Genomic DNA, 27,083 nt, shown 5'->3' on the forward strand with positions numbered 1-27,083 from the left:
AAGTGTAGTGCTCAAAAAAAAAATCAACAGACCCTATTTATAAGCTTATTTATAGCTCCTTATATAGTAGAGTGAATGATGTCTCAGTGGCTGATTCTGTAAAGTAAGTACACACACCCTTGTCATTCTGCAGGAAATTCTACAGGGTTGGCAGAGCAGAAGAAGCTGGAACTCGTGGTTTTCCCATTCATGGTTCTCTGTAGCTAAATGGTTAGTTTTCCACACCATTCCCTGCAACCCATCCCAGGCCTGAGGAGAGCGGATATGCAAATATGGAAAATTCATTGAGTCAGAGATACATAGGGGGATTTTCTTGGCTGTTGATTCTGTCAATAAAGTGAGAACAAGACATGCGAATTTTACTGAGAACATGGTCAAGTATAAGGTTTCTCCAAGGCAGTAAGTACTTCAGTGTTTCAATTCTATGAAAAAATACTGGTGTTGCATAACCAAATCATTTTCATATTTTAAACCTCTTAAAATATCTACGAGGGTTTTTTTTTACATTTATTTATTTTTGAGAGAGAGAGAGAGAGAGAGTAAGACAGAGCACGAGTGAGGAAGGAGCAGAAAAGAGGAGACACAGAATCTGAAGCAGGCTCCAAGCTCTGAGCTGTCAGCACAGAGCCTGATGTGGGGCTTGAACTCACAAACTGCGAGATCATGACCTGAGCCTAAGTTGGCACTTAACCGACTGAGCCACCCAGGCACCCCTACAAGTGTTATTTTTACATCATGCTATTCATTTATAAGGTTTTAATAATTAAACTGACTCCATAAATTAAATTCAAGCAGTTATTTCTTTTTTTTAATGTTTATTTTGAGAGAAAGAGAGTGCAAACATGTGCACGTGTGAATGGGGGAGGGGCAGAGAGAGAGGGAGAGAGAGAATCCAGAGCAGTGTCCATCCTGTCGGAGCAGACCTGGATGCCGGGCTTGATTCTGAACTGTAAGATCATGACCTGAGCTGAAATCAAGAGCCAAGCGCTTAACTGACTAAGGAGTTACCTCTAATAATAACAAAATGAGATTGTGGTGGAGAAGGGGAGTGTGCAATCCAAAACCTCTATTGTGCTGTCTTAGGAAAACAATGCGTAGAAACAGAACTTCTCTAGAAGTTTGGTGAGATGTCTTGAAAACAAATTTGAAATGTGTCCTCTAAACTTCTTAATACTTAAAAAAAATGACTAGCAAACTTGTGGCCACTCTTTCGGTCACACCGTGTGGGAGCCATTCTTCCCACTAACGGCCAATGCCACTCCTATGGGAGCCCATCAGCACTTGGCTCTGCACCTCAGAAGTCACTGTGATAGAACCACGACATTAGGTTCTCTGCCTTCCTGTCTGCTGGGAGGCTCCCATCATGCACTGCTGGTCCCTGCCTGCAGTACATTGACCTATGCTGCTCATTTGTGCCTGCCCCTCCAAACTGAGTAATTCCAGAGATTCCCTTTCCCTTGCTCCATAACACTGGAGTGGTTTACGTGCATGTGCGTGCATGCGTGCATGCGCACACACGCACACACACAACACACACACACACACACACACACATAAACACACACATACTTTGCTCTTTCTTGTTCTGTTCCTTTGCCATTGCAGGCTCATTGTGGCATAGGACTGTGTCTGAGCTCAGCCAGTCCTGTCTACCACATGACACCTCCTCCCCAACCTCCTCTCCTGGTTCTGGTAAGAATATCTGATGGAAATAAGACCTTCAGTGGAGGATAGGGAGAGACAGAGACAGGAAGAGTTTCCCTCTCCTCCTCCCTGCAGCCCCTCTGCTTCTCCCACACCAATACTAGTCCCTGGTATTGAATATAGAGAGGGGAGAGGAAAAATGGAAAGACCCTCATCTGGTTCCTATGTCTGGCCCTGCACCTCCCTCTCCTCCCCACTACCTCACTCCCCTACATATCCATGGTGAGAAGAATAAGGAAGATAGGGCAAGGGTTGACCCTAAGAGAATGGGGCCCAGTCTGTCCCTCACTGCTCCTGACCCCTGGACCACACCACTACCTGCTTCTCCCTGCCCTACTTCTCCCATCCCTGCTCCATGTCAACACCTCCTCCCATAGTCCTTTGCTCTTTAGGATCCACAGTCCTTGTTCTCCACTTCTTCCCAGCCTCTAAGTCTCAGCAAAGTCTGCCCTAAGCCATGGGATTGCTCCTGGTGGTATAGACTCAAGAGGTTCTTAATCCAATTCTAGGATTGCAGCAGTGGAGACATAAATTCTTGATGTCCAGAGTTAGAACCTTCTCACAGTGGGGTTTGCTCTATTTCCACAATGTCTGTAAGATCAAGTACAAATTCCATTATGACCTTGTGCCTTTTATAACCTAGCTCCCTTCTTCCCTAGCTGCATCTGGCCTCCCTCCTTCCTGCACCCATCTTTCATTCAAGGTACCACACCACTTCTGTCTTCACTCATGTTCTTTCTCTTGCATGGAATGGTTGCCCTTTGCCTCTTGCCTATTTGCTGCTCGTTCTTCAAGGAGAACTAAAATGTTCTCTTTTGGTCTCCATGACCTGCTTCTCCCTCTCCCTCCAGGCAGAATTATTGCTCCCTAACGGAATTTCCATTCTTCTGCACATTTCTATGCGAGCCTTTGTCACATTATATTAAAGTTTTTGTTTATGTTTTGTCCTCCATGCGACATATGCATTCAAGGGGAAGTTTTTGGAAAACCAAAGAACATATATATTTTTTAATTTCTTCTTTTTTAAAAAAAATTTAATGCCTATTTATTTTTTGAGAGAGAGAGACAGAGCACAAATTGGGGAGGGGCAGAGAGAGATGGAGACACAGAATCCGAAGCAGGCTCCAGGCTCCGAGCTATTGCACAGAGCCTGATGTGGGGCTCGAACCCATGAGCTGCAAGATCATGATGTGAGCCGAAGTCGGATGCTTAACTGACTGAGCCACCCAGGCGTCCCCCAAAGAACATACCTGAACCATCTTTAATGCCTACCTAACTACTGAATGGCAAACTGCTGTATTTGATGAGCAGAGTCAAATATATGACGTATCATTTATCAGTTCTACAATGTAGGTGAATTATAGGTTACTCATTAAATAAAAACAATTTTACACCTACCACATGCTGGAAACTATTCTTGACACCAGAGTTGCAGCCATAAAATTGACAGATGAGGTTCCTACAGTCATAGACATCACATGGTGGGAGATGGGCAAATAAACAAGTAAAGAGGTAAATAAATATAATAATTTCTGAGAGTCTTCAATTCTGGGAATGAAACACTACAGCGTGATGAGATAGCATAGCCAGGTAGCATACATTATTACACTGAGTGGTCAGGAAAGGCCGTTCTGAGGAAACATTAGTAACTTTTGCTCTAAGACTGAATGGTAGGAGGGTGATGGTGAACATCTGGGAACATTCCAGGAAGAGAACATTCCAGATGAGGAACAGCAATTACACAGCCCAAGGTAAGAATGAGCGTGTCATCTTCAAGAAACTAAAAAGTGTTACTGGAGAAAAGTAAGAGATGGAGTGCCATAGACTGAATTATATCCCCCCCAAATTCATATGTTGAGGCTCTGACTCTCAGTGTGATGGTATTTAGAGACAGGGCCTTTGGGAGGTGATTAGGTTTATATGAAGTCGTGAAAGAGAGACCCTCATGATGGAGTCAGTGCCCTTATAAGAAGAGACATGCTAGAGCTTGTGTGTTTAATCTCTCTGTCATGTGAGGACACAGCCACACAGTGAGGACACAGGTGGCCATCTGCAAACAAGGAAGAGAGTCCTCACCAGAAACCGAGCCATGCTGGAACCTTGATCTTGGACCTCCAGCCTCTAATTTTGTGAGAAAGTACATGCCTGTCATTCAGAGCACCCAGCTTATGCTACTGGGTTATGGCAGCCTGAGTAATTACAGGAGTAATATCAGAAAAAGTAATGAAAGCAGGCAGGGAAACAGATCTTTTAGGACTTCGTGCCTTGGGGTAAGAAATGTGAAAACATCATATCATTGTCTTCTGTGTGCTGGTTAGTGTCAGCATTTCAGTTGTCTCTTGCTGCATAAAGACCATCCCAGAACTTAGTGTCTTGGAACAACCACTACCGTTTATTTCCTCATGATTTTGCAATTTGAGCAGGGCTTGGTGGGGACAACTGGACCTTACCCCATGAGATCTTGGTGAAGGTCGCACATGCAGCTGTGCTCAGCTGGGGTCTTACCTGAGGCTGGAACAACAAAGATGTCTTCCCTAATGTATGTCAGGGACCATACACCTCAGCCATGGCAGCTGGGATGGCTGGGGACCGGCTGGGCCTTTTGCTCTCCATGCGGTGACCCATGATTTAGTAGTCTCTCCTCAACTACTCTTTGACAACTTGATCCCAAGAGGGTGAAAGCAGAAGCTATAATGCCTCTTCATAAGTCCTATGACCAGCAGTCCTAGAATGTCTCTTCCACTCTATCTGCCTATATTAAAAGGAAAGCAATTAGATTCTACTTCTTGATGGGAGAAGTGGCATACATCATTGGGAGAAATTGTTGACACAAATCTTCAGGACTCATCTATCACAGTCCTCCTTCTGGCCACAACTATTCACCACTCCCTCCTCCCCGATACTCTTCAAAGTCTCATCCAATTATGGTACAAGGCTTGAAGCCTACTATCTTGTGGTTTACTTCATATCTGGATGTAAAAGAAGCTCTTCAGGTATGACTCCTCTTGATCTAGATACCTATGAATCATATAAGTTATCTACCGGGACACCGGGGCTCAGTCAGTTGACTCTCGATTTCAGTTCAGGTCATGATCTCACAGTTCGTGAGATCAAGCCCTGTGTCGGGCTCTGTGCTGACAGCACGGAGCCTGCTTGGTATTCTTTCTCTCCCTCCCTCTCTGCCGCGCCCCCGCTCTCTCTCTCTCTCTCAAAAATAAATAAATAAACTGATAGAAGTTATCTACCTCCCATACATCTACTATCGAATAGTGAGACAGAGTTAGTTGCTATGTCTGATACACAGCAATCTCTGGTCCATAGCAATTATGAAATCCAGCCAAGCACATATCATGAGCTCCCTTGACTCCAGCACAGGACTGAAAGGGCACAGGAAGATCTTCACTTACGGCCCCTTTCTGCAGTCTGGGATTGACTACCTGATCCAGTATTTCCCATTGCTCTTAGCTCCGCCCTCTGAGCTCTTGACTCTTCTCGGAGTCGTCTTCCCTTTTCCATGGTAACAGAGCATGCTCACACTGGTGAGCTCACATTGGTTCCACTTTCAGCCCTTTTCCCACCCAAAGAAGACTGGGCTACAAAGTCTCTTTCCATCTTGAACTGTCTCTGTCACCTTTAGTCTAAACAGGTACAACTCTTTTAAACTCTTTGTGGGCTTTTATTTATCAACTTACAATCCATCACATTCAACAAAAACCACATTCACAATTCTTTTCAAGACAATCTCTTCTCCATTTTGGGCTACCAGTCAGGGTGCTGTGGAGCAATGTTCTTAAGGTTCTCATAAGCCTCAGAGAAAGGATCTAGGAGGGCATCACCTTATCGTTTTATGAGACCTTAACAAAGTGTCTTACAGAGACTCTTGTCTTTATCTTTTTTTTAAATGTTTATTTATTTATTTTTGAGAGAGAGAGAGACAGAGCATGAGCAGGGAGAGGAGCAAAGAGAGAGGGAGACACAGAATCGGAAGCAGGCTCCAAGCTCCGAGCTGTCAGCACAGAGCCCGACCCGGGGCTCAAACCCACAAGATGTGAGATCATGACCTGAGACAAAGTCGGCTTAACCGGCTGAGCCACCCAGGCACCCCGTGTTTATCTTGATCTGAAGGCCATGTGTAATTAGCGGTACACTGGATTTGATCTTTGTCTTAAGACTCTTCTTCCTTTAAGAATCTTTGCTCATCTAGACCTGCCAAAAATAAAAAATAGTTTTCATTTCCTAACTCATCAATTCCTGGATCACAACTCTATCTCCCAACTTTTGCTTGAGACGGAACCATGCCTTCTTTAGCTCATCTCTCTCTTCCCTTTCTTTATCACAGACAGTTAAAATAAGTCAACTGGCACTTTCCACATTCAGCTGGAAAATCTCTTTGGCGAGCTTGACAAATACATTAGGTACATGTTTTAGCTGAGTACTTTCCGCTGCTCTGTAGCGTGCATTGTCCTTTCTCCAGCTTCCAGGGTAGCTACTTCGTTATTCTTCCAGCGTCCCCCACAGGCCCCTCACCACCCCTGTGGTCTCCATCCGCCTGACCCCACAGCCAACAGCACACATGTTAGGTTTTTTGTTACAGTAGCATCCCCAGTTCAGGTACCCATTTCTGTATCTGTTACCTATCAATAAATAACAAACCAGCCCCAAACCTAATGATTTAGAACAATTAGTCATTATTTCTCACAATTCTGTGGGTTGAATGAGCAATTCTTCCGCTTTCCGGGTTGTTGGCCAAATCTCATTCATGTGTCTGCATTCAGCCGGTGGCCTTGCTTTCCTGAAGAGGAGACTTCTTTTTCTTTTGTATGTCTGGGACATTGGGCTGACCATCAGCTGAGGCGCCTTGGTTCTCCTCCACCTGGCCTCCCTCTCTATGTGGCATTTCATCCCCCAGGGCCGCTCCACGTGGCCTCTCCTTCCAGCAGACTGCCTTGGGTATGGCCGCTGGGTTCCAAGAAAGCCAAGTGCAAACTAACAGGCACAACATCACTGCTTTTTTAGTCTGTTGGTCAAACCAAGTGCCAGAACCAACACTGATGCAGGAGAAGCAAAACAGAAGGGAGGAGCATGCCCAGATGGAAGAAATTGTTAGTAGTCATGTTTATGGGAAAAATTCCCCTGTCAGTTTCTACCTACCCTCTGTATCCCTTCTGTTCACTCCCCTGAGGCCTTGCAGAATCCTGAGCATCTCTGGTCAGGATTCAGGAACTCATCTGAGTCCCTTTAGATGCATGTTTGCATTCATGGGTTTGCATTCACAGGTTTCTGCATTGTTCCTAATACCCAAAGCGTGAACTCTGTCACGGGTATGGTAGTGAAATCTCTTTCTGGCTCCTGTTGAGAACAAAACGACTATTATTATTAACAGCTAATATGTATTAAACCCTTTCTTGGTACCAAGCAAACCTGGAGAGCTTTGCATCATTTCTGATTTGCAAAGGAGAAAACTTGGGATTCAGAATGTTAGTTTGGTGGCCCAAAGTGGTAAATGGCAGAACAAGAACTGGAGCCTAGGTTGTTTGGGTTAAAAGCTGTCGGCATAACTCCAAAGCTCTACTCCTCTCTTCCTGGGCGGTAGCACTGCAGAAGTCTATCAATTCCCCTTACCTGAATCACGTTCTAATTCCTCAACCCTGCGCAAAGTTGGGGCCCTGCTGTGTGCCCAGACCTTTCCTGATGTAGGCCCCGTGCCTTCTTGCTTTAAAAAAAAAATTAAATACAAGGGTGCCTGGGTGGCTCAGTCAGTGAAGCATTCAACTTTAGCTCAGGTCACGATCTTAACAGTTTGTGAGTTCGAGCCCCACATCAGGTTCTCTGCTGTTGGCTCAGAGCCTGCTGCAGATTCTCTGTCCTCCTCTCTCTCTGTGCCCCTCCCCACTCATTCTCTCTTTCTCTCAAAATAAATAAATAACTTTAAAAAAATTAAATGCATATTCTATTGAACTATACCATACATAAAGTATAATTAATGTATAGCTTGATGACTTTTTTTTTACAAAATGTACTTACTACCCAAATCAAGAAGTAGAACATTGCCATTGCCCCAGAAACCCTCACCTCACACCTCCCCAAGCCCCAGTTACTAACTATTTATGCTCTACAAAAATAACTATTATTTTCTATATTACAGGTCAATTTTGACTGTTTTTGAACTTTATGTAGCTAGAATTATATGTATTCTTTTTGTCTGGCTTCTTCCTGCTTGACATTATGCATGAGAGAATCAGTCGTATCAATCAGTGTGTAATGATGGTTTATTTATTTTCATTTCTTAATGGTGTTCTGTTGTGTGGCAATTACACAATGTATGTGTTCCTTCGTCTGTTGATAAACATCTGGATTGTTCCCAGATTAAGCTATTACAAATGATGTTGCTATGAACATTCTTGGACAAGCCTCTGGGGCATACGTATCTGTTGCGTTTATACCTGAGAGGTCCGCAATTATGAAACATCGAATTTGTAAAGCATCTGTACCAATTTTCACGTCCGCTGGCAGTGTAAGAGAATTTCAATTGTTCCACATCATTACTAACACCTGCTTCTGCTGGTCCTTTTCATGTTAGCCCTTCTGGTGGTACGTAGAAAAATCTCACTGTGGCCTTAATTTGGCTGCTTATAATTAAGGCTGAGAATATATTCATATGTTTATTAGACATTCAGATGTTGCATTTTTTGAAGTGATTATTAAAGCCTTTTCCCCATTTCTCTATTAGGTTGTCTTTCTTTTCCATTTGTTTTTTGTTTTTTGTTTTTTGTTTTATATATATGAAATTTATTGACAAATTGGTTTCCATACAACACCCAGTGCTCATCCCAAAAGGTGCCCTCCTCAATACCCATCACCCACCCTCCCCTCCCTCCCACCCCCCATCAACCCTCAGTTTGTTCTCAGTTTTTAACAGTCTCTTATGCTTTGGCTCTCTCCCACTCTAACCTCTTTTTTTTTTTTTTTCCTTCCCCTCCCCCATGGGTTTCTGTTAAGTTTCTCAGGATCCACCTAAGAGTGAAACCATATGGTATCTGTCTTTCTCTGTATGGCTTATTTCACTTAGCATCACACTCTCCAGTTCCATCCACGTTGCTACAAAAGGCCCTATTTCATTTTTTCTCATTGCCACGTAGTATTCCATTGTGTATATATACCACAATTTCTTTATCCATTCATCAGTTGATGGACATTTAGGCTCTTTCCATAATTTGGCTATTGTTGAGAGTGCTGCTATGAACATTGGGGTACAAGTGCCCCTATGCATCAGTACTCCTGTATCCCTTGGATAAGTTCCTAGCAGTGCTATTGCTGGGTCATAGGGTAGGTCTATTTTTAATTTTCTGAGGAACCTCCACACTGCTTTCCAGAGCGGCTGCACCAATTTGCATTCCCACCAACAGTGCAAGAGGGTTCCCGTTTCTCCACATCCTCTCCAGCATCTATAGTCTCCTGATTTGTTCATTTTGGCCACTCTGACTGGCGTGAGGTGATACCTGAGTGTGGTTTTGATTTGTATTTCCCTGATAAGGAGCGACGCTGAACATCTTTTCATGTGCCTGTTGGCCATCTGGATGTCTTCTTTGGAGAAGTGTCTATTCATGTTTTCTGCCCATTTCTTCACTGGGTTATTTGTTTTTCGGGTGTGGAGTTTGGTGAGCTCTTTATAGATTTTAGATACTAGCCCTTTGTCCGATATGTCATTTGCAAATATCTTTTCCCATTCCGTTGGTTGCCTTTTAGTTTTGTTGGTTGTTTCCTTTGCTGTGCAGAAGCTTTTTATCTTCATAAGGTCCCAGTAATTCACTTTTGCTTTTAATTCCCTTGCCTTTGGGGATGTGTCGAGTAAGAGATTGCTACGGCTGAGGTCAGAGAGGTCTTTTCCTGCTTTCTCCTCTAAGGTTCTGATGGTTTCCTGTCTCACATTTAGGTCCTTTATCCATTTTGAGTTTATTTTTGTAAATGGTGTGAGAAAGTGGTCTAGTTTCAACCTTCTGCATGTTGCTGTCCAGTTCTCCCAGCACCATTTGTTAAAGAGGCTGTCTTTTTTCCATTGGATGTTCTTTCCTGCTTTGTCAAAGATGAGTTGGCCATACGTTTGTGGGTCTAGTTCTGGGGTTTCTATTCTGTTCCATTGGTCTGTGTGTCTGTTTTTGTGCCAATACCATGCTGTCTTGATGATTACTTTCTTTTCCATTTGAAACAGTTCTTTAAATGTTTGGTTTTTAAAACATTAAGCACTTGTCAGACATATGCATTGCAAATAGTTTCTCTATTCTTTGGCTTGCTTTTGCTCTGTTTTCACTGTGTTTTTCAATAAAGTTGTTTTTTAAGTATCACTGCTCCTAGGTGACCAGTTGCTAAAGTCTACTTCCCCGTGGGGGTCACACAGTTTCCTCTGGTCCCTCTCTAATGCTACCTGCTGCCTGTGCCCTTGCCTTCAGGACAATGTCTCCTGTTGGCTGCATTGAACACCCTCAGAGTCCAGTGCACCTGTTCCTGTCTTTCCAGAGCCTGCGCCATCCCAGTGGACAGATCTGGTTCCAAGTTCTGGCACTTTCCAGTCTTCTCAGACTCCCTGAAGTTAACTAGCTGTGCCCAATCGTGTTCTGAAAAAAAATTTCAGGATGTCCACACAACTGGCTTGTAAATTAACTTTAGAACCCATGACGCTGTACATTGGGGAAGTCCTAGATATTCTATCTCCTTCTGTCTTAGTCACCAAGGATCCAGTACCTCTTCCAGCCAAAGGGAACTAAAACATTAGTTTTAAACCATGCTTTGAGATCACCCAAGATACCTCTGCAATTTAGTGCCAGGCCACTAATCTATGAGAGAAATCATACTATGAGAAAATGAAACTCTTTTTTGTTTAATTTTTTTTTTTTAACATTTATTATTAAGAGACAGAGAGAGACAGAGCACGAGCATGGGCGGGGCAGAGAGAGGGGGAGACACAGAATCTGAAGCAGTCTCTAGGCTCCGAGCTGTTAGCACAGAGCCCGACCAGGGGCTCGAACTCACAAACCGCTAGATCATGACCTGCGCTGAAGACAGACACTTAACTGGCTGAGCCACCCAGACGCCCCGAGAAAATGAAACTCTTAAGCCAAACTGAGAAATTCAACAAATAACTCTTGAGTGACTGATATGTGTCAATCACTGTTCCAAACATTACAGAAACAACAAATGAAAAATAAAAAAGACACCTATCCATGTATACATGGCGTATGTTTTAGATGGAGAAACAGATAGCAAACAAGTTAAGTAAGACATTTAGTAGATTAGATAAATACTAAGGGAAGGGAAGTGGGAGTGTCATGACAGTGGGCAGTGGGTTGGTAGTTTTAGACAGGACTTCTAGGTAGGGGCTCACCAAAAAGCCGACATTTGAGCCAAGACTGGAAAAAGAAAGAGAGCCGTGGTGATACCTGGAGGGGGAAGACTATTTATAACAAAGAAAATAGCGAATGCAAATCCCCTGAGGTGGAAGTGTGTCTTTTGTGTTGGAAAAACAATGAGTAGCAAAGAGGCAAGAATGGCTGGAGAAGAGCAAGAAATAGGAGAAGAGGTCAAATAGGTACAAAGGGGGTAGGCTTTATAGGTCATTGACCTACAATATGACACAGGGCTATACTAATTTGGGATAGTGAAGCTTAGATGCCAAGTTCACTGTGTGTTGAGATAATGAACATGGTTGTAACTTGAGAGTTGTTAAGGACAGCATACTTCAGCCCTTAGGGAGAGGAAGGAACAGCCATGGGTAGGGCTAGGGGCCACACCACAGGACCAGGGGTTTTGCTGCTTGGGGGTGGGGAGCAATGAGATCCCGAGTCCATAGAGACAAGAAGATTCAGGGAAAGGCCAGGACACGGAGGGGCATTAACAAACCCAAGACGCAGAGGTTCAGCCGAGCCTCTCTGGCTTCTAGCAGGGACCTAATAAATGAGAAAAAAAAGGCTGAGATCGCACTGAGAGATCTCACCAATAGAGAGTTCCTTATTTAAGAGTTGACTTTACCCAATGTCTGCCTGCCTTGGGGTCATTCTCTAGTACTTTAAGTGATTGTTTTTTTTTATATTTTGTGAAGATTTTACAAGGTTAATCTCTAATAAAATTAGCCCAACCTAGCTATTAAGTACTAGAAATGAGACTTCCTTTATTATTATTTTAAAAATTCATGATGTCGTCTGTCATTCTTCAGCAACTCTGTCTTACCAGACATGTTTTTGTTAGTTCTGACTTAGGCTCCTCTTCTTGGCTGGTAGTTCTTCTTAAATAAGATGCATTTTTCTTTGTTGGCTCATTGGAACTCTGATTCGATGTTGAATTGCCCAAGTGGGGAGCGACCCTTCATGGAATGAGAGCTGAGCTGTCGTAAGGGTTGTAGGATGTAGAAGCAGGCAGGCGAAGCATTGCAGATCACACGGTGTTTCTGTTCTGTTAGTTTCCTAGGCTCAGGATCAGGGAAGACTCAGGACATCATTGAGCTTTGTATCAGTAATCGTTGTCATGTGCCAATATTGCTGCAAACTCAGTGGTTCAAAACAACACACATTTATCAGCTCATACCTTCTGTGGGTCGGGAGTCCGGGCCCAGCTAACCTGGATCATCTGCTTCAACATCTTATAAACCTGCAATTAAGGTGTCAGCTGGCAGCCGGGTGGACACCCATCTAAGGCTCGGCGGGGGAAGGATCCACACCCAAGTTCATGGGGTTGCTGACAATATTCAGTTCTTCGTGGGCTGCTGGACTGAGGGTCTTGGTCTATTTCTGGCTGTCAGCTGGAGGTTGCCCTCAGTTCCTTGCCATCCGGGTCTTCCCAAAAGTCAGTTGCAACCTGACAGCCAGCCGGAAAGAGAGCCTTCTGTCAAGACCGATGTCACGACGATATGCAATGTGATCACACACAGTGTTTCAGCTTTGCCAGGTTCCATTGGTTAGAAGCAAGTCCTAGGCTTTACCCATGCTCAAAAGGAGGGGATTTGGATAAGCGCATGAATGCTAGTACAGGGGCTGTGGGGCCACTTTCGAGTCCATCTGCCGTTAAGTTTCTTCATGATATTTTGGGGCCTGGAGAACTAAACACACTCACGCATTCAAAGCCAACCTATCATGGGAGGGTGCACAGATTTTGGCAGTATCTGTTCTACCCAGGAGCCTCTCCTTCATGGTCTTCACACATGAGTTTCCTGGTGTTATTAGCCTCCGTGCTCTTCCCTGGCACCCAGTGACAGCTAAATATCACATAGAGCAGAGGCTCTACTTCTCCTCCTGTTAATGCCACTGTCTGGTCCAAGCAAGGCACAGATAGGAAAATTACAAATGAGCCTCCCTCTTAGGTGCCCAGAATCCCTCTCTGTATTTGTTTTTTTACAACACGGAACCTCTCCCACAGCTTAAATGTTTGGAAAGTACTTAAACACACTATGATACCCCTAAATTATAGTACCCCCCAGTTGTGTAGCTGTTAACAGAGATTTGAGCATGGAAAAATGTTCTGGGGGTGGGGTGGGGAGAACGGCTTAAAAAACAGGAGATACTCCAAAAATGATTCTTTTTATTTTTTATTTTATTTTTTTAAGTTTATTTATTTATTTTGAGAGAGACAGAGACATCACAAGTGGGGAAGGAGCAGGGAGAGAGGGAGAAAGAATCCCAACCAGGCTCTGCACTGCCAGCACAGAGCCTGACTCGGGCTCAAACTCACGAAGCTGTGAGATCATGACCCGAGCCGAAACCAAGAGTCAGACGCTTAACCGACTGAGCCACCCAGGCACCCCGATTTCTTTTAAATATATGCATGTATGTGTGTATAAATGTGAAAACTTAGCCATATAAAAAAATATAATGAAATGTATTGCTTTTGTAATAAAGGGCCAAACTTTAGAAGTTTTCTGCTTTTTATGTCTTGAGTATAATATGTCTGAGATGAAGGACCTGTGTTCTTTATCTCCGTATTTCTAGCCCCTAGCATAACTCCCTTGGACAAATTAGGATCTTAATGTTTTTAAACAAACACATGGATTTCAGAAGGTTTAAAACTAATATCAAGATACTCTATGGGGATATGCAAACAATACTAATTTATAAGCGTTATTACAAACAAAACAAAATCTCCCAAACCTTTGCTCTATTTCTTTTTTTTTTTTTAAGTTCATTTACTCATTTTGAAAGAAAGCGCACACGCGCAGGAGGGGAAGAGAGAGAGAGAGGGAGAGGGAGAGGGAGTGGGAGAGAGAGAGAGAGAGAGAGAGAGAGAGAATCCCAAGCAGGTTCCTCACTGTCAGTGCAGAGCCCAATGCAGGGCTAGAACTCATGAACCATGAGATCATGACCTGAGCTGAAACCAAGGCACTGACTGAGCCACCCAGGCACCCCTTGCTCTATTTCTTATAAGGAACCAACTCCATTCTGCCTTCCCCAATGCAGTCGATTATTCTAGGAGGTAAGGGTGGCAGGTGGCATGGTTACTGGTCAAGGATGGTTTAGACAAGTGATGGCATGGTTATTGGTAAAATTCTCAGATATTCAAGTATTTCCTGTTTCAATCTATAGTTTGAACTGTCTTCCCTGATATGACTTTGGAAAAGAGTACTAATAACTAGCAAAATTGATGGAGTGGCTATTATACTTCCTGCTTGGGACCAACACTATAGGAGCTGGCGATGAGCACTCAACTGATTTTGAACTTCAGGATGAGGGAGAAGGAAAAATAATGGACCAAATACATAACATTTGAGATAGTGAGAATTTACTGTAACTAACCCCTTGTTATTTTTTAACTTCACCCAAAATAAACTGTTGATAATTAAGAGTGAACAGGTAAGAGATTTTTCCTAAGAATACTAAATATGTTCAATATGTTCAATATGTTCATTGTTATTTCAGTATTGCCCTTTAATGGTTACATTATGTTGAAGGCTAATGAGGAAAATATAATTTGAATCCTATCTTACAGAAGAGAATATTGGAGCACTGAAGGAGTCTAAAGAAATTATACAAGATGATTGGGAAAGTCAGTGGCCCATCCAACAAGAGAAATGAATAGTTTTGATCAACCTGTCTGTGTAAGTGTGGCTGAGCTATTTTTACCTCCCCTTCACCAGCTTCCTGGTCCCTCCCCCCAAAATAAAACAACAGATAACTCGGTAGTTTGGTCTTTTCATTTTCCTTCCTTAGTTCCAATATTTTATGATGGTTAGCTCAGTTTCCCGTTTTTAGCCTACTCTTTGCCCAGCAGACGCATTCAGGTACACTCAGCTGGGCAACAGAGTCACCCACCAATATCAGGTTGGTAGCAAGAGTTTGCTGGTGTATTTCATCTCACTGGTTTTCCTTCATACTTGTAGCATCAGCCTCAGTACTGGCTGGGCTCAGACAGCTGCTGCATTTTCCTCCATGTGTCATTCTAACAAAAACAAAAACAAAAGAACCCCAAAACCAGAGAGCCTGCGTGGGCTGGACACAGTGCTGATCCTCACTGAAGGATGGAGTGACAGAAGGAAAAGTAAGCAGACAGCCCAGTTTCCGCCTCTCCTTTCCTGTGCTGGGGTGAGTGTTTTCCGTCCTGCCTTATTCTGTAGCATGCTTTCTTTCTCTACCCTCTCCCGTCAAGTCCCTGCTTGGAGGTTCCCTGGAGTCGTACCTGTACCTTCAGTATCCAAAATCGTAGATCCTCCCAGGCAAACCGCTGCCAGCCGATTTCCCACCTTTCTCTCTTTTCTTGCTCATTGGTCTCCTTTCTCTCTTTATTGAAGTCCATTTTTTCTTCAAAAAGGTCAAACTTCGATTGAGCTTCTCCACCAGCAAGTATATTCACAAATTAATCTGAGGTTATGTTGTCTTCTTTGAGGAGTGCCTAAAACTGACTATTATGCCCAGGAGAAGACATTTTGTTACTTATTGTTTCAGGTTATAGTGGCTTCCAGATCTTCTTAATTTTCTTTTTTTTTTTTCTTTCTGGGACACCTGAGTGGCTCAGTCAGTTAAGCCTCCTATTCTGATTTCGGCTCAAGTCACGATCTCACTGCGGTGAGATCGAGCCCCACGACAGGCTCCACGCTGAGTAGAGCCTGCTTGGAATTCTCTCTCCCTCACTCTCTCCCCCTACCCCTGCTCACACTCTCTCTCTCTCTCAAAATAAATAAATAAACATTAAAAATTTTTTTCCTGTTCGGGCACCTGGGTGGCTCAGTCGGTTAAGCGTCTGACTTTGGCTCAGGTCATGATCTCGTGGTTCGTGGGTTTGAGTGGGTTCGGGCAGAGTTCGAGTTCCTCTGCTCATGCTCTCTCTCTCTGTCTCTCAAAAACTGAATAAATGTTAAAAATTAATAAAAACACAAGGAGATATAGAGAAGAAAGTGGAAATCAGAGGCTCATCATCCAGAACTAGTGTTAATATTTATGTACATTTTTTTCAAGACCTTGTTCTATGCATATGTGATTGCCTATCAAATATATGTGTTTACCGAATAGGGACAATTTGAGAATATACATTTGTTGTACTTTTTATTTAGCAAAGTCACATTTTCTGACATAATTAGTCTTTTCTGATTTTTAAAATTTTTAATTATTATTATTATTATTATAACATTTACTCATTTTTGAGAGAGTGTGAGTTGGGGAGGGGCAGAGAGAGAGACACACACACACAGAATCAGAAGCAGGCTCCAGGCTCTGAGCTGTCGGCACAGGGCTGGAACTCACGAACCCTGAGATCATGACCTGAGTGAGCCGTGGTCTGTCCTTCAAAGGACTGAGCTGTGCAGGCCCCCATCTTTTTTTTATTTTTTCTTTACTTTTATCTTTTAGAGACAGAGAGAGAGAACATGGGGGAGGGGCAGAGGGAGACAGAGAGAGAATCCCAAGCAGGATCCAGGCTCAGCGTGGAGCCCTACTTGAGGCTGGATCCCATGACCCTGGGATCATGACCTGGGGAGAGTCAAGAGTCAGTTGCTCAACCAACTGACCCAGGAGCCCCAGTTAAAGAGTCTTTTAAAAATATTGTTGTTAAAGTCTACCCTGAATTACCTTCCATTGTTTCCCTTCATTTATGAATTGGGAAAAAGACCAACCCAATAATTATGGGCATTCCTAAAGTTTGGGAATAGTTTAGAAGGCTACCCTAAAGAAACCTAACACATACACATGGGGATATATGTACCAATGTGTTCGTTGCAAGATTTTCAGATGGTTAAAAATTGGGGTCAGTCTAATTATCCATCACAATAGGAATTGTTAAATAAATTAGGGTATCTCCGTATTATGAAATATAAGGTGATACTTGGAAAAAAAAGTCCATGATGTACTGTTTAGTGGAAAAATCAAGTTATAGGACAGTCTATAGAGTTGATCCCATTTTAATTTAAAATATATATATATTTATTTATTTAAATCCTTATAGAGAAATTTGTAGAGTGAAATACACCACCTATATTTTAAATTTTTGAATTTCTAAAATTAAACATGGGAAAAGTTAATATTGCTGTCGATTTAAAGTAAACAAGGGGCACCTGGCTTGTTTACTTGTGGCTCAGTCAGTTAAGCATCCGACTTCAGCTCAGGTCATGATCTCATGGTTCGTCGGCCTGAGCCCCACGTCAGGCTCTGTGCTGACAGCTCAGAGCCTGGAACCTGCTTCAGATTCTGTGCCTCCCTCTCTTTCTGTCCCTCCCCTGCTTCCACTCTGTCTCTCTCTCTGAAAAATAAATATTTAAAAAGAAATTTTTTAAAAATATTCTTTCCAATGGTAAACTGCCCTAATACTATTATAATTAGGAGATTTAAGCAAACACTTAATATTATTTTAAAAATGAATTTACCAGGGGCACCTGGGTGGCTCAGTTGGTTGAGCGTCCGTCTCACAGTTTGTGAGTTCTAGCCCCACGTCGGGCTCTGTGCTGACAGCTCAGAGCCTGGAGCCTGCTTTGGATTCTGTGTCTCCTTCTCTCTCTGCCTCTCCCCTGTTCAGCTATTATTCTCTCTGTCTCTCAAAAATGAATAAATGTTAAAAAAAAATTTTTTAAAGAATATTTTTTAGTACTACCGAAGTTGATATTTATGAATTACAGAAATATACTATCAATACATTTTGTTACAAATTTTTATTCTCCATTTTAAAAGGTAAAAGCCGAGGGGTGCCTGGGTGCCTAAGTCGGTTAAACATCCGAGTTCGGCTCAGGTCATGATCTCCCTGTTTGCGGGTTTGAACCCCGCATCGTGCTCTGTATGGACACCATAAAGCTTGCTTTGGATTCTGTGTCTCCCCCTCTCTCTGCCCCTCCATGCTCATGCTCACTTTCTGTCTCTCAATAATGAATACGTGTTTAAAAATATATATATATAAAATAAAATATAAAGTAGACAAAAATGTCAAATATTTTATTTAATGGAAGGAAGAGCAGTGGTGCTACATCATGAAGAACAAATGAAGCTAAAAATACCAACTAGTTGAGAAAAACTGCAGAAGATATTCTAAGAACTGATGAGGAAACATGATAGCAAATTCCTCTGTACTTTGCAGACAGACTTGTGTGCTCTGTGGGAAAGTCTGGGTCTTCTGTTCAACCATGGAATAAAATCCCATAAATATATTATACATAATATATATTAGTGCTTATGGAGAAATGTGTGGTGATATATACCAAATTTTTAACAGCGGTTACACCGTGGAGTACACTTGAAAAGTGAGACAAAGTACATTTTTACTTTATATACTTAAATATTGTTTAAAAGTTTTACAATGACCATGCATTATTTTTACTTTCTTTCTTCTTCTTCTTCTTCTTCTTCTTCTTCTTCTTCTTCTTTTTATTTTTATTTTTTTTGTAGTGGAGGAAGAAAATCTGAGCCTCAGAGAAGTGAAGTAACTTTTTTCAAATCACTCAAATGGCTAGTAAAAAAGATAGAACCAGAATCCAGGGATTTCTGATCCTGGTCGGGTGCTTTTTCTAACTAAAGAACGCTTTAGACACACTGTTACCAGAACATCTGGCTTCCTACGAATCCAGTCCCACCTCTCATTTCTTAGGGAAGTAAATAAAACATGATTTTCTGCTTCTCCCAGGAAGACAAGTTTCTGAGCCTCTTGGTCAACAACCTATCTTTCTCAAGATTTTTTTTTTCTATATTTACTATTGTAATCATCATAGAAATATTCATTTATAGTTACGATGCTTCCCTTATGTGACCAATTCTGACCACTTCCCTAGCCACTAATCCTCTAAGACGGGATTGAAACTAACTGGGACTTTATTCCATGGTTGAACAGAAGACCCAGCCTTTCCCACAGAGCACACGAGTCTCTCTGCAAAGTACAGAGGAATTTGCTATCATGTTTCCTCATCAGTTTTTAGAATATCTTCTGCAGTTATATTATACTATACTGTACTATATATACATACACTATATATAATATATTTTATAATACATTTTATATACGTATATATTTTTTATAGAAAAATGGGATCAAACTCTATATATTTCCTATGACTTGCTTTTTCCACTAAACAGTATATCATGAACACTCTTTCCAACTGTAGCATTATATCGCATGGTACAGAGATATCCTAATTTATTTAACAATTCCCATTATGATGGACTTTTAGTCCAAAGCTTTTAGGATAGCTTTCTAAAAATGGAATTACTGAGGTATAAATATTTCAAATTTGTGTAGGTAGTACCAAACTGCCCTCCAAAAGCACAGCTCTTGCTGTTTCCCCCAATAGACTATAACAAGGCTCCGCCTACACACCTTTATCAACACTGACTGTCATTATCTCTTTATGTTCTGCCAATCCGGTCAGTGAACACAGAATCTTATTGAAACTTCCTTAATCTACAACATAAAGAGTTGGAATCCATGACCTCTAAGGACTCTTGGGTTTTAAAATGCTACATGTGGAAAACATAATTGCTTTGCCTCAAGACGTACATGTGAGGCATCATAATGGATTTTTCTGGGCCCATCTGCAAAACTATAATACACAATCCTGAGAGTTTCTGCTGAGAATTCCAGAGGAGGTGGAATTCCAGTTAGAGTTAGGGGACCCATCATCAATTTCACCTGAAGGGAAGGAAGACCAATGTTGCTATTTTCAGCAATTTTAACTGAAAGGAAAAAACCATAGTAACACACACACGCACACACACACACACACACACACACACAGCACAAAAGGCTAAAAATATATAAACCTTTCTTCAGTATTGCATGTAACAAAGGAAGGACGAAAGCTCCGTATTTAAAAGATAGCATTTGGCAGGGACTCTAACTATTGATAATAACTCTACTGATGAAACGATCTTGGTTAATTTCTTCTTTCTGACTAAATCTATCTAAATATGTAGACACTATGGTAATTCTAACACAACTTTCAGTTAGCCCAAGGCGGGGCGGGGGCGGCAGGGGTGGGGGTGCAGATTATGACAGAACAGTGGAAAATCTACCAGGGGAAGGTTAGTTTGATTGAGGTGAACTTTTGGCTTCAGCAATCCAGTTGTTCATTAAGAGTTATAGTGTCTTTTCTGTAGCAATTTGGAAACCGTGTCTTAGATTTAAGACCCTAGTGAGTTGCCCCCAAGCTCCAAATGTAGGGAAAGGGTAATGTCTTAATTACCATTAGTTTTTTTTGTTTGTTTGTTTGTTTGCTGATTTCCTTTCTGGTAGCTCTTTTTATTTTATAAAATCCTTGTAGAGTTTGAAATCTTTCAGCTTTTAAAAGTCCAATCAGTTGTACTCCAAGAACGGAGGAAATAATTTCTGAATGGTACTTGTAGGGACATTTATTAAAATGTTAACATAACCCCAGGACTGAACTATTGCTGTCACCTCCTGCTGGGCTCCGTAGCCAGCCTTCACCCCTTTGACCTGGCCTCCTTTGGGGGCCAGAGTCCCCAACTGACCTCAGTCTCTGGATCCCACCTCCTATCTTGCTTTTTCCTTCTAGCATGCCCCACGTTTCACTTAGACCGGCAGTTCCCCAAACACCCCGCTTCACTTCGTACCTGTGTTTTTTTCACGGGCGGCCCCTGCCCGGAATGACTGGTCCCCCAGCTGTCATCCCCTTGTTCGTTTCTATTTGACCTTTCAAGCCACAGCTCAATTGTCACCTTCTCTGAGAAAAGGAACGCCCCAGGGAAAGCTGACCCCTTGTGCCCTCAGTCCCTGGGCTCGTGCCTGTTAAGCAGAATGGCAGAGGTTATTTTAAAAGGCTGCCTTCTGTACAAGACTCTGCTAATGCTTCCTTCTGGCTAAATACAGGCCCTGTGAATCGGTCATCTTCCCAGCATTTATCAAAGTATGGGACATACTGTAGAGATGTATTGATGTTAATTGAATTGACTTGACTCGAATGACATAGTGACGAATCTGATCTTACTTGGGAACTCATTTTATTGGTGATCTTGGCATAAGTTCCAACAAAGCGTTGTCAAATAAGCTATGCTTGCAAATTAGGCAAACTACTAATGATTCACGTCTCTGGCACAGTGATCTCAAGGTCTTTATTATTGGAAGGAGGTATGAGAAAGAGTTATTTCTGTTATTTTTACAGTCTTCTTTGTGCTTCCTGTACAATAGCCATGGCTCCCTAAAGATTCTGAGATCTTCTAGGGGCGCCTGGGTGGCGCAGTCGGTTAAGCGTCCGACTTCAGCCAGGTCACGATCTCCCGGTCTGGGAGTTCGAGCCCCGCGTCGGGCTCTGGGCTGATGGCTCAGAGCCTGGAGCCTGTTTCCGATTCTGTGTCTCCCTCTCTCTCTGCCCCTCCCCCGTTCATGCTCTGTCTCTCTCTGTCCCAAAAATAAATAAACGTTGAAAAAAAATTAAAAAAAAAAAAAGATTCTGAGATCTTCTGAAATGTTTGAAAGCACATTCAGTGAAAAACAGACTAACAACATGTGCGAAGTACAATAGGACTCACTTTGCTAGAGTTCATTCAATTAATTTTTTAAAGGTACACGGTCGTCTTTCTGACCATAATGGAGCTTTTCGTTTGGAGCTTTTCGTGGAATACATTTCCCCTTCCCCTTTTGGACAATGCAAAATAGTAACTGCCTTATATATAAATATGTCACCCTTTAATCTAAGACCTTAAAATTCTTCAATGTCTACAGTCACACTTGTAGTTTAAAATTGTTATAATCACATTGACTTTTACAGAAGATCCTCTGAGATGCATACTGAAAAATTTCCCAATGTCTTTATAAGTATATTAAACAGTGAATTCATTTCATTACTCCTTCTGTTATAGAAACCTGACTCCTCGAACTGAATGTCTTCTTCAAAGTATGTTCTTTGTTCTTAGGCTAAAGAAGAGCCTTACGTGACCCCGAATGTGCATTGGTGTTTAAATAGTTATTAATATATTATCTCTAATAAGCTATGCAGAGTTATTTATGGAGAAAAAATGGTGACTGTATTTGTTAAGGTTTAAATATCAGAGGGTGATTTAAAATGGAAAATATCATGTAAAAATGATTGGTGTGCATAGATAAATTAGAAAAAGATCTTTGATTATTTTTGTTTAAAACTATCAAAGGATAGTTTTTAAAAGTTTATATTAAAAATCTATACTTGTATTATCTGAATTTACATTTAATTATATATAACTGCACTTTCAAAAATCCACCATCCCACACAATAAAGTGATTACAGTCTGTTTACAGCTGTGGAATGTTGGGTTGTTAACAGGCATCCAGAAATGGAATTAGTAAGTCAATGCGTATGAACATGTTTTGAGTTCCTGATGCATATTTCCTATTACTTCTGAAAGGGTGACACCACTTTATAGTATCATTGGGTAATGCATGAAAATATGAATTAAAATCTGCCTTTTCCAGGAATAAACAACGTTACTTTTTAAAAATTTTGCTAATTTAGTAGGTATGAGGTGCATTATTCTAATCCATTTTTTTGCTTTCTAACAAAGTTGAGTATTTTCCCATAAATTTATTTTTTTCAACGTTTATTTATTTATTTTTTTTGAGACAGAGAGAGACAGAGCATGAACGGGGGAGGGGCAGAGAGAGAGGGAGACACAGAATCGGAAACAGGCTCCAGGCTCTGAGCCATCAGCCCAGAGCCCGACGCGGGGCTCGAACTCCCGGACCGCGAGATCGTGACCTGGCTGAAGTCGGACGCTTAACCGACTGCGCCACCCAGGCGCCCCTTTCCCATAAATTTAATAGTTGGATTTTATATGTGTGAATCAGTTGGTTATATTTTTTGGCTGTTTATCTATTAAAACTTTAGTGTTTTATTCATTATTATGAGATATGTGTTGTGTACATATATTATCCTCTTATCTTCTATATTTGTTATTTTTCACTCTGTTGCTTGTCTTTTAAGTTTGTTTATGCATTATTTAAAAAAGCATCAGGGGCACCTGGGTGGCTCTGTTCGTTATGTGCCTGACTGTTGATTTCAGCTCAGGTCATGATCTCACAGTGCATGAGGTTGAGTCCCACGTTGGGCTCCACACTGACAGTGTGGAGCCTGCTTGGGATTCTCTCTCTCTCTCTGTCCCTCTATTGATCTCTCTCTCTCCCAAAATAAATAAACTTTAAAAATAAATAAATAAGCATCAGATACTTGAATGTGTAGTATAGATGTCATTATATCTGATGATCTTTTTCTCAATAATTGTTTTCTGAAGCATCTGGACATTCTCTCTCACATCATTCCCCAAGTTAGTAAATATGCAATTTCATTTTTTTGGTTTCTTCCACTATTTATGTTTTTACATAGTTTTTTTTTTTCAGCATTCTGATTATGATAAGACTTGGTGTCATTTTCTCCGTTTCTTGTGTGTTTTTAAGCTTCCCGAGTCTATGGATTTATCATTTTTTCATCAAATTTGGAAAATGTCCAGCCATGATCTCTTCAAATACCTTTTTTCCTTCTGCCCCTGCCTTTGAGGATTCCAGTTACAAATGCATTCATCCCCTTAAAGTTGTCTCATAGTTTACTAATGTTTTGTTCATTAAAAAAAAAATTCTCTTCCCTATGGGTGCTTCATTTTTGATTATTTCTATTGCTATGCTTTCAAGTTCATTAATCTTCTCTTCTGTGACATCTCTTTTACCATTACTCCCATGCAGTGTATTTTTTATCTTACACATCACAGTTTTCTTCTCTAGTAGCTCAGTATGGGTCTTCTTAAAAACATCCTATGTCTCTATTAACTTTTTGAACATGTGGAATATAGTTAACAACAATTATTTACTGTCTTTTGCCTGCTAATTCCAATGTCTGTGTTAGTTCTGGGTCTGTTTCAATTGATATTTCTTCATTATGTGCTGTATTCTTTTTTGTGTGTGCCTCATGATTTTTTTTTTTTTTGTATTGAATAAGAGATATTGTGAAATTTACCTTGCTGGGTGCTGGATATTTTTGTGTTCCTTTAGACGTTCTTGAGTTTTGCTCTGGAATGTAGCTTGATCACTTGGAAACAGTTCTATCTTCCACGACTTGATGTCGGGGTATGTTAGGTGGCACTGAAACAGGGCTTAACGTACAGTCAATTGCTTCAATTACCCCACTTCTGAGGCAAGACCCTTCTATGAACCTACCCAGTCATGAGGCCTTCATGTCACTGGTAGGGCTCTATTCCTGGCCCTGTGTGAACGTGGGCACTGTTCCCTCTATTCCCTGCAGATGGTTCTTTCTTCAGCTTCAGCAAGCCCTGACCAGCGCTCGAGGGGGACCCTCTCCAGATCTCCACCACTCACTGTCTTCGAGGGTTTCTTGTCTTCAGTATTCTGCCCTACAAACTTTAGCTACCTTGTTCTCTCTGGACTCTTAGCTCCGTATCTTCAACTCAGAGAATCCACTCTTCCCTGCCTGGGTTTCCTCTCCTTGGGCTGTGGCCAGGAGACTCTCCCAAGGCAACCATGGGGCTCCCCTCTTTTATTTCATGTCTCTCTGGGATCGCTGATAACTTAGTTGTCAGATGTACGGTGTCTTAAAGACTGTTACTTCATATATTTTGTCCATATTTTGGTTGTTTCCAGTGAGAGTGTTAATATGGTCCTTGATTATTCCATTCTGTTCCAAACTATAATTTCTTTCAGTATTTTGGAATCTATTCTTGTGTATGGATTGAGAGGAATTTCTATTTCAATATTTTTTTTACTCCACCCAAATTACTCACCTCAACATCAGTTGTTGAATACTTTCTTCCCTGATTTTCTTTTATTTTAAATAATCTCAACACCCGACATGGGGTTCAAACTCATGACCCTAAGTTCAAGAGTCACATGCTGGACTGACTAAGCCAGCCAACCTCCCCATTCCCTGATTGTTTTTGAAATTTACTTTGTACTATATTAAATACTCACATATATTTGGGGTCTATTTCTGGATTAGCTCTTTGGTACTGGAGATCTATTAGTCTTTGTCCCAAAGCTGTATCTTTTACATGAAGTTGCTTTCTCATATATTTTTATTTAGTTTATTTTTTTAAATTTCTTTTAGTTTATTTATTTTGAGGGAGAGAGTGAGCATGAGAGGGGAACGGGCAGAGAGAGTGAGAATCCCAAGCAGGCTCTGCACTGTTAGCACAGCCCAATGTGGGTCTGGATCACATGGACTGTGAGATTGTGACCTGAGCCAAAATCAAGAGTCGAGTTGCTTAACCGACTGGGCCACCCAGGTGCCCTGTTTCTCATATATTTAAAAAAAAAATTTTTTTTTCAACGTTTATTTATTTTTGGGACAGAGAGAGACAGAGCATGAACGGGGGAGGGGCAGAGAGAGAGGGAGACACAGAATCGGAAACAGGCTCCCGAACTCACGGACCGCGAGATCGTGACCTGGCTGAAGTCGGACGCTTAACCGACTGCACCACCCAGGCGCCCCTCTCATATATTTTTAATACCTAATAATGTTAATCTACCCTATTACATTTTTCCATGAAATTTCCCTCTGAAAATTTTAAAAATGTATTCTGTTATACTTATCCTTTTCTATCCATTTAGGAAACATTTTGTCAAATTTTAAAAACCATTCTGGGATTTTTCTCAAGACTGAATTAAATATGTAAGTTAACTTGAAGATGACACATAAACATTTTATATAATATTTGTCTTCCTTTCCAGGAGCATAATATACTATCAATCTTCACTCATTCAAATCTTTTGTTTTAATTTTCCTTAAGTTTGTACTGTCTCTTCACAAAGCTCTTGTGTATTTTTCTCTCAAGCACTTTGTGTGTGTGTTTTGCTTTTGGAAATTGGCCCCTATTTGTAGGGCTGGTTTCCTATAATTACAGCTAAAATGCTACGGACATCACGTGTGTGTGTGCGTGTGTGTGTGTGTGTGTGTGTGTGTGTGTGTGTTTCTGCTTGCACCCATACAGTTTCTTACATTCCATACAATATCCGGCTGTTTCGAGAGCTAAATGCTTGTCTTGCCCAGGTGCATATATAATCATGTTACTGGGAAATAATGGCATTTTTCATTTCTTTATTTGCAATACTTAACCCACATTAAACTAAACTGGTTTAATGGGTCTCGAAACTAGTTACAGCATGGAGTTATCCTACTAAAAATATTATTCTGCCTCCTAGTTAGTACTAAAAATAAACTAAAATCCTCAGAGAAGTCTTTTTTAAGATTACCAAAGGGAGGCTCTCTGCTCCTCCCCACTGGACAGACAGTCTCCTCTGCTGGTGCTTTGCCAGCCACATCCCTGAGACACAACGGGGAAGCTCAGCGTAAACGGATTTGGCCATATCAGGCACCCGGTCATCAGGGCTGCTTTTAACTCTGGCAAAGTGAATACTGTTGCCATCAACGACCCCTTCATTGACTTCAAGTACGTGGTCTGCATGTTCCAGTATTATTCCACCCAGGGCAAATTCAACGGCGCAGTCAAGGCTGACAACAAAACACCGGTCATCCATGGAAAACCCGTTTTCACCTTCCAGGAGCGAGATCCTGCCAACATCAAATGGGGTAATGCTGGTGCTGAGTATGTTGTCGAGTCCACTGGGGTCTTCACTATCATGTAGAAGGTTGGGCCTCACTTGCAGATGGGTCTCACTTGAAGGTTATCATCCCTGCCCCTTCTACTGGTGCCCCCCACATTTGTGAGGGGTGTGAGCCATGAGAAGTATGGCAACTCCCTGAAGATTGTCAGCAATGTCTCCTGTACCGCCAACTGCTTGGCCCCTCTGGCCAAAGTCAACCATGACAACTGTGGCATCATGGGGGTCTCGTGGCCACGGTCCATGCCATCACTGCCACACAGAAAACTGTGGACGACCACTCTGGGAAACTGTGGCATGATGGCCGTGGGCTCGCCCAGAACATCACCCTTGTTTCTACTGGCACCAAGGCTGTTTCTCCTGGCACTCAGGCTCAACCCTGA

The 27,083-nt window shown here is 41.7% G+C and overlaps 1 pseudogene; it reads left to right on the plus strand.

The window, feature by feature from the left end:
• Window positions 1-3,385: 3,385 nt before the first annotated feature.
• On the plus strand, window positions 3,386-27,083 carry LOC124518648 (glyceraldehyde-3-phosphate dehydrogenase-like; annotated as a pseudogene).

Source organism: Lynx rufus, unplaced genomic scaffold (assembly GCF_022079265.1).
Source record: "Lynx rufus isolate CCGP_SWC_20201006 ecotype Redwood Valley unplaced genomic scaffold, mLynRuf1.p SCAF_25, whole genome shotgun sequence".
NCBI classification, from domain to species: Eukaryota; Metazoa; Chordata; class Mammalia; order Carnivora; family Felidae; genus Lynx; species Lynx rufus.